A 15,211-nucleotide genomic window follows, 5' to 3' on the forward strand; every position below is an offset into this window, starting at 1 on the left:
ATAACCACAACATTACATCGCACAATAACCACAACATTACATGGCACAATAACCACAACATTACATCGCACAATAACCACAACATTACATCGCACAATAACCACAACATTACATGGCACAATAACCACAACATTACATCGCACAATAACCACAACATTACATGGCACAATAACCACAACATTACATCGCACAATAACCACAACATTACATCGCACAATAACCACAACATTACATCGCACAATAACCACAACATTACATCGCACAATAACCACAACATTACATCGCACAATAACCACAACATTACATCGCACAATAACCACAACATTACATCGCACAACAACCACAACATTACATCGCACAATAACCACAACATTACATCGCACAATAACCACAACATTACATCGCACAATAACCACAACATTACATCGCACAATAACCACAACATTACATCGCACAATAACCACAACATTACATCGCACAATAACCACAACATTACATCGCACAACAACCACAACATTACATCGCACAATAACCACAACATTACATCGCACAATAACCACAACATTACATCGCACAATAACCACAACATTACATCGCACAATAACCACAACATTACATCGCACAATAACCACAACATTACATCGCACAATAACCACAACATTACATCGCACAATAACCACAACATTACATCGCACAATAACCACAACATTACATCGCACAACAACCACAACATTACATCGCACAATAACCACAACATTACATCGCACAATAACCACAACATTACATCGCACAATAACCACAACATTACATCGCACAATAACCACAACATTACATCGCACAATAACCACAACATTACATCGCACAATAACCACAACATTATATCGCACAATAACCACAACATTACATCGCACAATAACCACAACATTACATCGCACAACAACCACAACATTACATCGCACAATAACCACAACATTACATCGCACAATAACCACAACATTACATCGCACAATAACCACAACATTACATCGCACAATAACCACAACATTACATCGCACAAAAACCACAACATTACATCGCACAATAACCACAACATTACATCGCACAAAAACCACAACATTACATCGCACAACAACCACAACATTACATCGCACAATAACCACAACATTACATCGCACAATAACCACAACATTACATCGCACAATAACCACAACATTACATCGCACAACAACCACAACATTACATCGCACAATAACCACAACATTACATCGCACAATAACCACAACATTACATGGCACAATAACCACAACATTACATCGCACAATAACCACAACATTACATCGCACAATAACCACAACATTACATGGCACAATAACCACAACATTACATCGCACAATAACCACAACATTACATGGCACAATAACCACAACATTACATCGCACAATAACCACAACATTACATCGCACAATAACCACAACATTACATCGCACAATAACCACAACATTACATCGCACAATAACCACAACATTACATCGCACAATAACCACAACATTACATCGCACAATAACCACAACATTACATCGCACAATAACCACAACATTACATCGCACAATAACCACAACATTACATCGCACAATAACCACAACATTACAACGCACAAAAACCACAACATTACATCGCACAAAAACCACAACATTACAGCGCACAATAACCACAACATTACATCGCACAATAACCACAACATTACATCGCACAATAACCACAACATTACATCGCACAATAACCACAACATTACATCGCACAATAACCACAACATTACATCGCACAACAACCACAACATTACATCGCACAATAACCACATTACATCGCACAATAACCACAACATTACATCGCACAATAACCACAACATTACATCGCACAATAACCACAACATTACATCGCACAATAACCACAACATTACATCGCACAATAACCACAACATAACATCGCACAATAACCACAACATTACATCGCACAATAACCACAACATTACATCGCACAATAACCACAACATTACATCGCACAATAACCACAACATTACGTCGCACAATAACCACAACATTACATCGCACATTAACCACAACATTACATCGCACAATAACCACAACATTACATCGCACAACAACCACAACATTACATCGCACAATAACCACAACATTACATGGCACAATAACCACAACATTACATGGCACAGTAACCACAACATTACATCGCACAATAACCACAACATTACATCGCACAATAACCACAACATTACATCGCACAATAACCACAACATTACATCGCACAATAACCACAACATTACATCGCACAATAACCACAACATTACATCGCACAATAACCACAACATTACATCGCACAATAACCACAACATTACATCGCACAACAACCACAACATTACATCGCACAATAACCACAACATTACATCGCACAATAACCACAACATTACATCGCACAATAACCACAACATTACATCGCACAATAACCACAACATTACATCGCACAATAACCACAACATTACATCGCACAATAACCACAACATAACATCGCACAATAACCACAACATTACATCGCACAATAACCACAACATTACATCGCACAATAACCACAACATTACATCGCACAATAACCACAACATTACGTCGCACAATAACCACAACATTACATCGCACAATAACCACAACATTACATCGCACAATAACCACAACATTACATCGCACAATAACCACAACATTACATCGCACAACAACCACAACATTACATCGCACAATAACCACAACATTACATGGCACAATAACCACAACATTACATGGCACAGTAACCACAACATTACATCGCACAATAACCACAACATTACATCGCAAAATAACCACAACATTACATCGCACAATAACCACAACATTACATCGCACAATAACCACAACATTCATCGCACAATAACCACAACATTACATCGCACAATAACCACAACATTACATCGCACAATAACCACAACATTACATCGCACAATAACCACAACATTACAACACACTTCTTGCATCTTCAACACTCACAAAGTACAAAGGTAATTTTCATTAAACTAGTTTGGATTTGGATTTGAATCCTGTTTACAAATGTGCTGAGTGTAAAATGTCCCAAAACAGTGATTGTCATGTTGCTAAAAGAAGAGACATTCAATAACAAATAAGTGACATTCCATTGTGGTGCGTTTGTGCCGCTAAGGACTTTAAGTTATTTTAAGATACATTTTCTAAGGAGAGATGACGTCCAGACACACCACCTTGGCAACATCTCCCAGAACTTGTCCCAAACATTTGTGCTGCAAACTCTTCTTTTTGTCTAACGATTATAGTTTTTATGCTAACGTGTTATCATCCACAACTAGCCCAGCGTTAAAAACTGATAAAAATAAAATCTTGTCAAGCTGCTGGGCGATGGATGTACTTGCCAGGTCACTCACTGGCTGGATCTTTCTGTCGGGATCTGGTGAGAGTTTCTTTCAGCGTCACCCAAAGGTTGGATCATTCTGTCAAGATCTGGTGAGAGTTTTTTACAAAGTTTTCAGGCTCATGCGAGTGTTTCTTGCAGCGTCACTCACTGGCCAGATCATCCTGTCAGGATTTGGCGAGTGTTTCTTGCAGTATCACTCATTGGTTGGATCATTCTGTCAAGATCTGGTGAGAGTTTCTTACAAAGTTTTCAGGCTCTTGCGAGCGTTTCTTGCAGCGTCACTCACTGGCCAGATCATCCTGTTAGGATCTGACGAGCGTTTCTTGCAGCGTCACTCACTGGCTGGATCATTCAACCAGGATCTGGTGAGCGTTTCTTGCAGTGTCACTCACTGGTTGGATCATTCAACCAGGATCTCGCGAGCGTTTCTTGCAGCGTCACCCAAAGGTTGGATCATTCTGTCAGGATCTGGTGAGAGTTTCTTACAAAGTTTCCAGGCTCTTGCGAGCGTTTCTTGCAGCGTCACCCAAAGGTTGGATCATTTTGTCAGGATCTAGTGAGAGTTTCTTACAACGTTTTCAGGCTCTTGCGAGCGTTTCTTGCAGCGTCACTCACCGGCTGGATCATTCTGTCAGGATCTGGCGAGCGTTTCTTTCAGCGTCACCCGAAGGTTGGATCATTCTGTCAAGATCTGGTGAGAGTTTCTTACAACGTTTTCAGGCTCTTGCGAGCGTTTCTTGCAGCGTCACTCACCGGCTGGATCATTCTGTCAGGATCTGGCGAGCGTTTCTTTCAGCGTCACCCGAAGGTTGGATCATTCTGTCAAGATCTGGTGAGAGTTTCTAACAACATTTTTAGGCTCTTGCGAGTGTTTCTTGCAGCGTCACTCATTGGCTGGATCATTCTGTCAGGATCTGGTGAGCGTTTCTTACAAAGTTGTCTGGCTCTTGCGAGTGTTTCTTGCAGTATCACTCACTGGCTAGATTATTCGGCCAGGATCTGGCAAGCGTTTCTTGCAGCGTCACCCAAAGGTTGGATCGTTCTGTCAAGATCTGGTGAGAGTTTCTTACAAAGTTTTCAGGCTCTTGCGAGCGTTTCTTGCAGCGTCACTCATTGGCTGGATCATTCTGTCAAGATCTGGTGAGCGTTTCTTACAAAGTTGTCTGGCTCTTGCGAGCGTTTCTTGCAGTATCACTCACCGGCTAGATTATTCGGCCAGGATCTGGCAAGCGTTTCTTGCAGCGTCACCCAAAGGTTGGATCGTTCTGTCAAGATCTGGTGAGAGTTTCTTACAAAGTTTTCAGGCTCTTGCGAGCGTTTCTTGCAGCGTCACTCACTGGTTGGATCATTCTGTCAGGATCTGACGAGCGTTTCTTGCAGCGTCACTCACTGGTTGGATCATTCTGTTAGGAATCGGACGAGCGTTTCTTGCAGCGTCACCCAAAGGTTGGATCATTCTGTCAAGATCTGGTGAGAGTTTCTTACAAAGTTTTCAGGCTCATGCGAGCGTTTCTTGCAGTGTCACTCACTGGCTAGATCATTCAACCAGGATCTGGTGAGCGTTTCTTGCAGCGTCACCCAAAGGCTGGATCATTCTGTCAGGATCTGGCGAGCGTTTCTTGCAGCGTCACTCACTGGTTGGATCATTCTGTCGGGATCTGGTGAGCGTTTCTTGAAAAGTTGTCAGGCTTTTGGGAGCGTTTCTTGCAGCATCACTCACCGGCCGGATCATTCTGTCAGGATCTGGTGAGCGTTTCTTGCAAAGCTGTCTGGCTCTTGCTCGTGTTTCTTGCAGTATCACTCACCGGCTAGATTATTCGGCCAGGATCTGGCGACTGTTTCTTTCAGTGTCACTCACTGGCCTGATCATCCTGTCAGGATCTGGTGAGTGTTTCTTGCAGCATCACTCATTGGCTGGATCATTCAACCAGGATCTGGTGAGTGTTTCTTGCAGCGTCACTCATTGGTTGGATCATTCAACCAGGATCTGGTGAGTGTTTCTTGCAGCGTCACCCAAAGGTTGGATCATTCTGTCAAGATCTGGTGAGAGTTTCTTACAAAGTTTTCAGGCTCTTGCGAGCGTTTCTTGCAGCATCACTCACTGGCTGGATCATTCTGTCAGGATCTGGCGAGCGTTTCTTGCAGCGTCACCCAAAGTTTGGATCATTCTGTCAGGATCTGGCGAGCGTTTCTTGCAGCGTCACTCACTGGCCAGATCATCCTGTCAGGATCTGGCAAGCGTTTCTTGCAGCGTCACCCAAAGGTTGGATCGTTCTGTCAAGATCTGGTGAGAGTTTCTTACAAAGTTTTCAGGCTCTTGCGAGCGTTTCTTGCAGTGTCACCTACTGGTTGGATCATTTTGTCAGGATCTAGTGAGCATTTCTTACAACGTTTTCAGGCTCTTGCGAGCGTTTCTTGCAGCGCCACCCAAAGGTTGGATCGTTCTGTCAGGATCTGGCGAGCGTTTCTTGCAGATCTGTTTGCACGTGCAGCACTTGAAGCCTTTAGCATGTCAGCATGTGTAATTAAATGATGGAACTGAGTAATAAACGATGTACGACAACTGTTCAAATAAAATGTGTTGGAGGTCGAGAAGAGGAAGTGAACATAAGTGTCAGTCTGGGCTGTGATGATGTTGATGATGATGATGAAATAAAGGTTGCTTCTTCCCACTTCTAGTCGGACGTGTGAAGAGAAATGAAAGACATGATGTGTAAATTGTTCCAAACAAAGACGACTTCCTGGCATGAATAAGTCATGAGTCTGCTGCACAGTTTTTTTATTGCCAGTAAAAGTCTCAGCCTGACGTGGACATGAATATATTTCCTCCTCCAACACTCAGGTGCTTTCTGGGAAGGTTGTACATGAAAGTACATATTTGTTACAATCATGTTGTACATGAAAGTACATATTTGGTACAATCATGTTGTACATCTTTAATACCTTCACGTTGTACATGAAAGTACATATTTGGTACAATCATGTTGTACATCTTTAATACATTCATGTTGTACATGAAAGTACATATTTGGTACAATCATGTTGTACATCTTTAATACCTTCACGTTGTACATGAAAGTACATATTTGGTACAATCATGTTGTACATCTTTAATACCTTCACGTTGTACATGAAAGTACATATTTGGTACAATCATGTTGTACATTTTTAATACATTCATGTTGTACATGAAAGTACATATTTGGTACAATCATGTTGTACATCTGTAATACCTTCATGTTGTACATGAAAGTACATATTTGGTACAATCATGTTGTAGATCTTTAATACCTTCATGTTGTACATGAAAGTACATATTTGGTACAATCATGTTGTATATCTTTAATACATACATGTTGTACATGAAAGTACATATTTGGTACAATCATGTTGTAGATCTTTAATACATTCATGTTGTACATGAAAGTACATATTTGGTACAATCATGTTGTACATGAAAGTACATATTTGGTAAAATCATGTTGTACATCTTTAATACCTTCATGTTGTACATGAAAGTACATATTTGGTACAATCATGTTGTACATCTTTAATATATTCATATTGTACATGAAAGTACATATTTGGTACAATCATGTTGTACATGAAAGTACATATTTGGTACAATCATGTTGTACATGAAAGTACATATTTGGTACAATCATGTTGTACATCTTTAATGCCTTCATGTTGTACATGAAAGTACATATTTGGTACAATCATGTTGTACATCTTTAATACATTCATGTTGTACATGAAAGTACATATTTGGTACAATCATGTTGTACATCTTTAATACCTTCATGTTGTACATGAAAGTACATATTTGGTACAATCATGTTGTACATGAAAGTACATATTTGGTACAATCATGTTGTACATTTTTAATACATTCATGTTGTACATGAAAGTACATATTTGGTACAATCATGTTGTACATTTTTAATACATTCATGTTGTACATGAAAGTACATATTTGGTACAATCATGTTGTACATCTTTAATACATTCATGTTGTACATGAAAGTACATATTTGGTAGAATCATGTTGTACATCTTTAATACCTTCATGTTGTACATGAAAGTACATATTTGGTACAATCATGTTGTACATATTTAATACCTTCATGTTGTACATGAAAGTGCATATTTGTTACAATCATGTTGTACATCTTTAATACCTTCATGTTGTACATGGAAGTCCATATTTGGTACAATCATGTTGTACATCTTTAATACATTCATGTTGTACATGAAAGTACATATTTGGTACAATCATGTTGTACATCTTTAATACATTCATGTTGTACATGAAAGTACATATTTGGTACAATCATGTTCTACATCTTTAATACCTTCATGTTGTACATGAAAGTACATGTTTGGTACAATCATGTTGTACATCTTTAATACATTCATGTTGTACATGAAATTACATATTTGGTACAATCATGTTGTACATCTTTAATACCTTCATGTTGTACATGAAAGTACATATTTGGTACAATCATGTTGTACATCTTTAATACCTTCATGTTGTACATGAAAGTACATATTTGGTACAATCATGTTGTACATCTTTAATACATTCATGTTGTACATGAAAGTGCATATTTGGTACAATCATGTTGTACATATTTAATACATTCATGTTGTACATGAAAGTACATATTTGGTACAATCATGTTGTACATCTTTAATACATTCATGTTGTACATGAAAGTACATATTTGGTACAATCATGTTGTACATCTTTAATACATTCATGTTGTACATGAAAGTACATATTTGGTACAATCATGTTGTACATCTTTAATACATTCATGTTGTACATGAAAGTACATATTTGGTAGAATCATGTTGTACATCTTTAATACATTCATGTTGTACATGGAAGTACATGTTTGATACAATCATGTTGTACATCTTTAATACATTCATGTTGTACATGAAAGTACATGTTTAATACGTTCATGTTGTAGATGTTTAATACTTTCATGTTGTACATGAAAGTACATATTTGGTACAATCATGTTGTACATCTTTAATACCTTCATGTTGTACATGAAAGTACATATTTGGTACAATCATGTTGTACATCTTTAATACCTTCATGTTGTACATGAAAGTACATATTTGGTACAATCATGTTGTACATCTTTAATACATTCATGTTGTACATGAAAGTACATATTTGGTACAATCATGTTGTACATCTTTAATACAATCATGTTGTAGATGTTTAATACGTTCATGTTGTAGATGTTTAATACTTTCATGTTCTTTGTGAAGCAGCCTGGAAACACAACAAACTTCTCCTTTCACAACAAGAAATGACTTCCTGTTCACGACTAAGCACACTTCAAAATAAAAGCATGGCAATATTCATCTGCTGATGATAATTGAACTATTCCAACATAGGAACATTTAGGACAGTCACCTTTTCTCCTTCTTCTTCTTCTTCTTCTTCTTCTTCTTCTTCTTTCCCTTTTATTTTTCTTCTTTTTCTCTTTCCTCCTCCTCCTCCTCCATCTTCTTTTTCTTTTTTTCCCTTTTTCTTATTTTTCCTTTTTCTTCTTCTTCTCCTTGTCATTCTTTGTTTTCTTTGTTCTTGTTTCTTCTTTTTGTTTGTGTTCTTCTTCTTTATCTTCTTCTTCTCCTTCCTTTTGTCTTTTTACCTTTTCCTTTTTTTTATTATTTGTCTTCTACTTTTTTTTCTTCTTCTTCATCTTATTCTTCTCTTTCTTTGTTCTCTTTCTTCTTCTCTTTATTTTTCTCTTTCATGTTTTTCTTTTTCTTCTTCTCTTTCTTTCTTTATCCCCCTTTTTCTTTCTTCTTCTTCTTCTTCTTCTTCATCCAACTGTTCTTCTTCTTTTTCTTCTTCTTCTTCTTCTTCTTCTTCTTCATCCTACTCTTCTTCTTCTTCTTCGTCTTTATACTTTTCTTTTTATTATTATTTTTGTTTTTCTTCTTTTTATTATTATTGGTGTTCTTTGTTGTATTTTTTTCTTCTTCCCTTTGTGTTCTTCTTTTTCTTTATTGTCTTCTTTTTCTTCTTCTTTTTCTTCTTCTTCTTCTTCATCTTTTTCTTCTTCTTCTTCCTCCTCCACTTCTCCTCCTCCTCCTCTCAACACACGTGTAATTGAGGCGAGTATTTGCAATTGAAATCATAACAAAAAGCACAAAGACAGCCTGAACGTCAAAAAACGTGTAAATCGAGCTACTTTTGTCCTGTCTTTCTAATTTTCCTATTTTGTTGTACTTGGGGGGAGATTGTTATTTCAAATGTTGCCACTTTATCCAAACACTTTTAGTCCAAAGTTGAATTTTCACATCAGATTCGTGACCGAGGACGAAACAAAATGATGCAGAGTGATGCGTGTGTGTGTGTGTGTGTGTGTGTGTGTGTGTGTGTGTGTGTGTGTGTGTGTGTGTGTGTGTGTGTGTGTGTGTGTGTGTGTGTGTGTGTGTGTGTGTGTGTGTGTGTGTGTGTGTGTGTGTGTGTCAGAGGCCTACTGTCAGCGGGCATGCCAGCCAGCGCTCATCACTGACCCTCGCCCGTCCTTCATGCGGGGCCAGCATCAGCATCAGCATCAGCAGCATCCTGTAATTGCGGCGCTGGCTTAAAAGCGTCAAATCATAAAAATGGCGGCAGTGAAGGAGCAGGAAATATTGCCTTCCTTTAAAGAGCGGCCCATGAATGAAGCCATAAAATTATGAGGCCTTTTTATGAGGGCCCATTGAAGTGGGCTGCTTGTATATTGACGGTCCCCGGCTGCCAGCGCTGACAAAGGGGGCCCCTGTGTAACTATTTTTCATGCATTTAATATATTAATTATCCTGTAAATGTTCCCCAGGCGCTGCTCCGCACATGACAGCTCCTCCATGAAGCGCCCATCATCATGTGGGAAAGGTCCTCGCGGGGTTAATGCAACTTTTTATTTGCTGATTTATCATTTGCAGCCAGGAGTGGGGAGGAGAAGGGCTCAATGCCAGTTGGGAAGGAAGCAAATAAAAGCCTCCTCTCAAATCATCGCAGGAGTTTTAACGTACGACCCCCGCCTGGGGGCCGGGGGCCGGAGGGGGGGAGGGGGGGAGGGGGGGGGCACATTAGGTGTGAGCGGGCGTCCTTTGGGGGCCGGCCTTGTTCTGCTATCTGTGTCATCTAGAAGGGCTTTGTCCTCTCAGGTGGACTCAACCTCTGCACCTCCATTAGACATGGGAGGCTTGCAGGCTGCACTTCCTGTTCCTGTCACAATCCTAGCTGCACTTCCTGTTCCTTTCACTATCAAAGCTGCACTTCCTGTTCCTTTCACAATCCTAGCTGCACTTCCTGTTCCTGTCACAATCCAAGCTGCACTTCCTGTTCCTGTCACAATCCTAGCTGCACTTCCTGTTCCTTTCACATTCCTAGCTGCACTTCCTGTTCCTGTCACTATCCCAGCTGCACTTCCTGTTCCTTTCACATTCCTAGCTGCACTTCCTGTTCCTGTCACTATCCCAGCTGCACTTCCTGTTCCTTTCACATTCCTAGCTGCACTTCCTGTTCCTGTCACTATCCCAGCTGCACTTCCTGTTCCTTTCACAATCCCAGCTGCACTTCCTGTTCCTGTCACAATCCTAACTGCACTTCCTGTTCCTGTCACAATCCTAGCTGCACTTCCTGTTCCTTTCACAATCCAAGCTGCACTTCCTGTTCCTGTCACAATCCAAGCTGCACTTCCTGTTTCTTTCACAATCCTAGCTGCACTTCCTGTTCCTTTCACAATCCTAGCTGCACTTCCTGTTCCTTTCATAATCCAAGCTGCACTTCCTGTTCCTTTCACAATCCAAGCTGCACTTCCTGTTCCTTTCACAATCCTAGCTGCACTTCCTGTTCCTTTCACAATCCTAGCTGCACTTCCTGTTCCTTTCACAATCCTAGCTGCACTTCCTGTTTCTTTCACAATCCTAGCTGCACTTCCTGTTCCTTTCACAATCCAAGCTGCACTTCCTGTTCCTTTCACAATCCTAGCTGCACTTCCTGTTCCTTTCACAATCCAAGCTGCACTTCCTTTTCCTTTCACAATCCAAGCTGCACTTCCTGTTCTTTTCACAATCCAAGCTGCATTTCCTGTTCCTTTCACAATCCAAGCTGCATTTCCTGTTCCTTTCACAATCCTAGCTGCACTTCCTGTTCCTTTCACAATCCAAGCTGCATTTCCTGTTCCTTTCACAATCCAAGCTGCACTTCCTGTTCCTTTCACGTTCCAAGCTGCACTTCCTGTTCCTTTCACAATCCAAGCTGCATTTCCTGTTCCTTTCACAATCCAAGCTGCACTTCCTGTTCCTTTCACAATCCAAGCTGCACTTCCTATTCCTTTCACAATCCAAGCTGCACTTCCTGTTCTTTTCACAATCCAAGCTCCACTTCCTTTTCTCACATTTAAAAACTTCCTGTTTCTCACATTAAACTCAAGTTCTCACATTTTGATTGTATTTAATTAAGATTAAATGGTGACTTTAAATATTATATATTTATTCTAAATCAAAATGTTAAAATTAAACTTTAAATCAAAATGTTAAACCTTTACATATTCTCCAAATATTAATCTTTACACTTGGCACAGAACTGGTTCTCCTTTGTTCATGGGACTTGAAGTCAATAATTCCACCTCAGTCAGCAGGTTTGTTGTCATGTTCTTGTTGACTTCTTGACAAAATGACATCTCTCCCACTCGGCTGGATGCTTCAGTTTCAGATGCTAATTGTGTTTCACAACAGACTTTGCAGCGTGCAGTCACTTCTTCCACGTCTGTTGCCGCAAATCCAAACCACTGACAACACTTTTCTTCTCTGCTACTTCAACACATCTTGCTAAGGACATGACGGAGAGGGCAAAAAATCATTTGGGCAAAGAATGGAAGAGGAGATAGTCATTGAATTCTGCATCCATCCATCCATCCATCCATTAATTTACTTCTGCTTATCTGAGGTCATGTTATGAGGGGTCAGTTTGTCCCAGTTCTTCCCGGGGGATCCTGAGGTGTTCCCAGGCCAGCCGGGAGGCATAGTCTTCCCAACGTGTCCCGGGTCTTCCTACCGGTCTGATGTGCCCTAAACACTGCCCAGGTCGCATCCTGACCAGATGCCCGGACCACCTCATCTGGCTCCTAATTTGAGCTCCTCCCGGATAGCAGAGTTTCTCACTGCTTGTACCCGTGATCTTGTCCTTTCAGTCAGAACCCAAAGCTCATGACCATAGGTGAGGATGGGAACGTAGATCGACCGGTAAATTGAGAGCTTTGCCTTCCGGCTCAGCTCCTTCTTCACCACAACGGATGGATACAGCGTCTGCATTACTGAAGACGCCGCACCGATCCGCCTGTCGATCTCACGATCCACTCTTCCCTCACTCGTGAACAAGACTCCTAGGTACTTGAACTCCTCCACTTGGGGCAGGGTCTCCTCCCCAACCCGGAGATGGCACTTCCCCCTTTTCCGGGCGAGAACCATGGACTTGGAGGTGCTGATTCTCATCTCATCCCAGTCGCTTCACACTCGGCTGCGGACCAATCCAGTCAGAGCTGAAGACCCTGGCCAGTTGAAGCCATCAGAACCACATCATCTAGACTTAATCCTGCAGCCACCAAACCGGATCCCCTCAACACTTTGACTGCGCCTAGAAATTCTGTCCATAAAAGTAATGAACAGAATGGGTGACAAAGGGCAGCCTTGGCGGAGTAGGGTTAGGTACTTGAACTCCTCCACTTGGGGCAGGGTCCCCCCCCCCCCCCCCCCCCCCCCCAACCCGGAGATGGCACTTCACTCTTTCCCGGGCAAGAATTGTCTTCGAATTTAATTTCTTTTAAATCGTCTGCACCAAAAAAGAAACTCCAGGTGATCCATAACACGGATTTGGACTCTCCCTGAGCACAAACCAGCTTAATTGTCCGCGTCCGTGTCCTCACCTGCATCCTATTTCAAACTCTAATTGAAGGTCTTCATTAGGAAAGACACAAATTGAGAGCATATTGCTTTTGTCTCTGGAAGTAATACCTAAAACCTGGCTGTAGTCCAGCTTGTTTCTTAGCTCTTTTAGCTGCAATTAGCATCTGGGATGCTCTGCTGCGTGTGCTGCAAACACGGAAGAGATGCTAAAAAGTCTTTTTAATCCCGGCGAGCACTCTCACTAATTCGCCTGCTCTGAAGTGCCGTCAAGAAACAATTGGCTGGTGAGTCTGCTCAGGTCATCAATTTCCCTGACGTCCCTTGGCGGCGCTCTCATCTGCCGGAACATTCCACCGACTGATGGACTCCATTAGTCCACCTGGCTCGATATTAACAATAATATGACCTTAGATCAAGCGCACCTCGCTGCCTTTTAAGAAGATTTTCACCTGCTTCTGTCAACTCAGGCGTTAATTCCAGTTTCTGGGCTCCTGTCTCTTTAAATGAGCGCGCCAAGAAGGTCCCGCTTTGATGTCTCGGTTTGTGTGACTCAAGGAACCATCCGTGTGAGACTCATTTGCATATTAATTTGCATGTTATAGGATTTGTATTTTGTGATTGTCGCGGCAGCTTTTTAAAGAAAGCTGCGATAAAAGTAGCAATATTTCAAAAAGTTTGAATCAACGTAGGCTTCACGGTGGAAGAGGGGTTAGTGCGTCTGCCTCACAATACGAAGGTCCTGCAGTCCTGGGTTCAAATCCAGGCTTGGGATCTTTCTGTGTGGAGTTTGCATGTTCTCCCCGTGAATGCGTGGGTTCCCTCCGGGTACTCCGGCTTCCTCCCACTTCCAAAGACATGCACCTGGGGATAGGCCCCTCCCACTTCCAAAGACATGCACCTGGGGATAGGTTGATTGGCAACACTAAATGGTCGCTAGTGTGTGAATGTTGTCTGTCTATCTGTGTTGGCCCTGCGATGAGGTGGCGACTTGTCCAGGGTGTACCCTGCCTTCCGCCCGATTGTAGCTGAGATAGGCGCCAGCGCCCCCCGCGACCCCAAAAAGGGAATAAGCGGTAGAAAATGGATGGATGGATGAATCAACGTATTTTCTGGAATTTGGTCGCAATATTTTAAGTGTTCCTTGTAACTTTTTACCTCAAACAACAGATTGAAAAAATAAAACCTACTGTATTGATGCTTTACTCGTTTTAAAGAGAGTGAAGAATGCATTTCATCGATGTGAAGACCTGACAAGTCCGAATAAGAGAGGGATGATAGAGTATTTTATAGCCACCTTCTTAAGTAAATCTGTTTTTTCTACCATCTTTTATCTTGTAAACAGTCTCTTCTTCATTCTTGTCGTTTCCTATGTTTTGATTAAAGGATATCAGTGGTTTGTGTTGTGGTTTGTGCAGCCCTTTGAGACACTAGTGATTTAGGGCTATATAAATAATCATTGATTGATTGATTGATATTATCTTCTCCCAATTGTCACCTGGTGGTTGTTTGGGCACACTGCAACTCATCCTGGATAAATTAACTGAATAAATAATACATTAATAAATAGTTTTTTAATAAATAAACTATCACTAAATCTGCTACATGCGAGGAGTGCAGCTTGCTGCAAGGTTCGTTCCCTCGGGATGCAGACGGACAACTCCGGACAGGACGTGCAGGTAGGAACATGATTTATTCTCCGAACTCGAACAAGTACCAAAACAGAAAACAAGCCAGAGGAAAAATGTGCCGATCGCACTCGAAACAAACGCTAACACTTAGCATAGGAAAGAAGACA

Source organism: Nerophis ophidion, linkage group LG13 (genome assembly GCF_033978795.1).
Source record: "Nerophis ophidion isolate RoL-2023_Sa linkage group LG13, RoL_Noph_v1.0, whole genome shotgun sequence".
Lineage (NCBI taxonomy): Eukaryota > Metazoa > Chordata > Actinopteri > Syngnathiformes > Syngnathidae > Nerophis > Nerophis ophidion.